Genomic DNA, 2,500 nt, shown 5'->3' with positions numbered 1-2,500 from the left:
GTGTAAAGTTGCTGAAGGAAGTACTACAACTGGATCATAACCCGGTGATGGACAGAGCCCATAGAGCTATGTTCCAGTTTGCCTCCCATGTGCGTCAATGGCACACGCCTGACCCTACCTTCTTTTATAAAGTACCTAGCTGGGAATGAAGTTACTGGGAGTTAATGAGCCAAACAAATGAGCATTTGATTCTGAAGGTACATCATGGCCAATCATGGCCAGGCTGTTGAGGAGATACTGCATAATAAGGTGTAAACCAACAAGAATCTAATATTTCAAGCACAGCGGAGCCAAATCTTAGTGACCTTCCATATGCAGTGGTTATATGCCGAGGAGCTTTTACCCCAATCAGGAATCTGCTACGAGGCAAACTTGGAGTCAAGTTTGGACTTTTATATCCAGCCAAGGTTGGAGTGATGCGCAACGAAAACGCTTTTATTGATCCAGAGGAGGACGTATATTCGCTGAGTCCATCTTCAGGTTTTCAGCAGCCAGGCTACCAGTCCCAGTAGTCCAAGTACCAGAGTGCTCTCAGGGGGCCACAGCACCCAGCCCTAATGCCAAGATGCCAAGAACTTGCCCAGGTAACAGCTGATGTCGACGGTGGTACCCACCTGTGGGCCGGGGAAGTGCAGTGCAGCAACTACCACAGACAACCACGACTCCACCAAGAAGCCACCACTGTGGCCCAGCTGCTGAGCCGGCCTCCTGGCCCTTCCCAGCAGTATGGCTTAGGTATTTTCACCAGCCTCAGTTTGTTATTGGTGGTATTAAGGGTGGGTAGTGGCTGATTTAAGCTGTCACCTGGCTTGAGTCAAGCAACTTCGATTCTAGGCTGAGTGTGACACACCAGCTGGGCATCTGCACCACAACCAGACGCTCTACCACTTCGCTCATGTAGAGTCGAAGTGAACAGGATGCGACTGTTTCAGTATGTATGACCGTTTGCCCCCCCCCCCCACACACGCACACACACACGCACGCACGCACGCACGCACGCACGCACGCACTCACACACACACACACACACACACACACAAAGATAGAGCAGTCTGGCTGCTGGATAACCTGTGGCTTACATAAACTGCCATCATTCCTCGTCCTAACCAGATTGGAGGAGGGGAATGGAAATGACAAGCAGCTATTCCCTGCAAATCACAGACAGCAGAGACCCCAACTCCCCCACTCCTCCTCCCACCATCACCACCAACAATAACAACACGTAACCTCCATTATAATACAGGAGAGAATACAAGCTCAATTTATGATTTCCAACCGCCTGAGTCCTTTCATCAGTTGAGCATAACAACAGTACAACATTTCTTCTGGTTCATTCATTATTCAGTATCTCTACTGGATTTCCTCTCAATATGATACATTGCCATATAACTGCTAATCAATGGCTGTCAGTTAGTTAGTTTACCCTCGCATGTCGTTGTGCATGTTATCTGCAGAGAAAGTTGTGTCCTAGTAGAAGTGACTTTACTGTAGATTGACACAAAAATAGAAACAGGATACACAGGTAGGCAGGCAGACAGACAGACAGACAGACAGACAGACAGACAGACAGACAGACAGACAGACAGACAGACAGACAGACAGACAGACAGACAGACAGACAGACAGACAGACAGACAGACAGACAGACAGACAGACAGACAGACAGACAGACAGACAGAAACGTGGGCAGACAGTTAGGCAATACAGTTGTGGATGATGTACACCAGACCCCAGTGAGAGGGAGAGAGGTTTCCTGGAATTCCATGTGTTGGTTTCTCACATTGATTTTGTAATTAAAACGAAAACATTCCTCCACCCATTACTGGCAAGTTGATATGCATACTGTACATTTTGTGACTATTGAGAAAATCCTCTGGGAGGGCAGAGAAAGTGTGCAAGTGCGTGCATGTGTGCATTTGTTTGCGCACACATCCATGTGTGGTGCTTAGCTACACAGCAATTGTTAATGTCTTACTATCTGTGTGTGTGGGTGTGTGTGGGTGGGTGGGTGCATGAGTAGGGGATGGGGTCAGTGCTATCCAGTAGGTAGCAGCTGTTGCTTTCCCTCTCCTGTATCTCAGAGTCAATCAAGTCAACTCCCCGCAAAACACACACACACACACACACACACACACACACACACACACACACACACACACACACACACACACACACACACACACACACACACACACACACACACACACACACACACACACACACACACACACACACACACACACACACACACACACACACACACACACGCACACGTGGGTGGGTGGGTCCCAGCCTAGGTGTTCATTGATCAGTCTGACAGGTCTGAGGTCCCCTAGTCAGAATGAAGGGATGACCCAGGAAGACCCTGACCTCTCATCTCCTCTCCTGCTGTCACAGCCTGTAACCTTCCACTCTGTCTCCCTTAGGGTCCATTTTACACTCCGAGTTAAATCAACAGTATGTGTCCATCCCACCTCTGTGCAATACACGAAACATTTTG

Source organism: Gymnoscopelus braueri (assembly GCF_963280865.1).
Source record: "Gymnoscopelus braueri genome assembly, chromosome: 11".
Taxonomy (NCBI): domain Eukaryota; kingdom Metazoa; phylum Chordata; class Actinopteri; order Myctophiformes; family Myctophidae; genus Gymnoscopelus; species Gymnoscopelus braueri.
The sequence above is the reverse complement of the archived record's forward strand: the minus strand, read 5'-3'. Positions refer to the sequence as shown.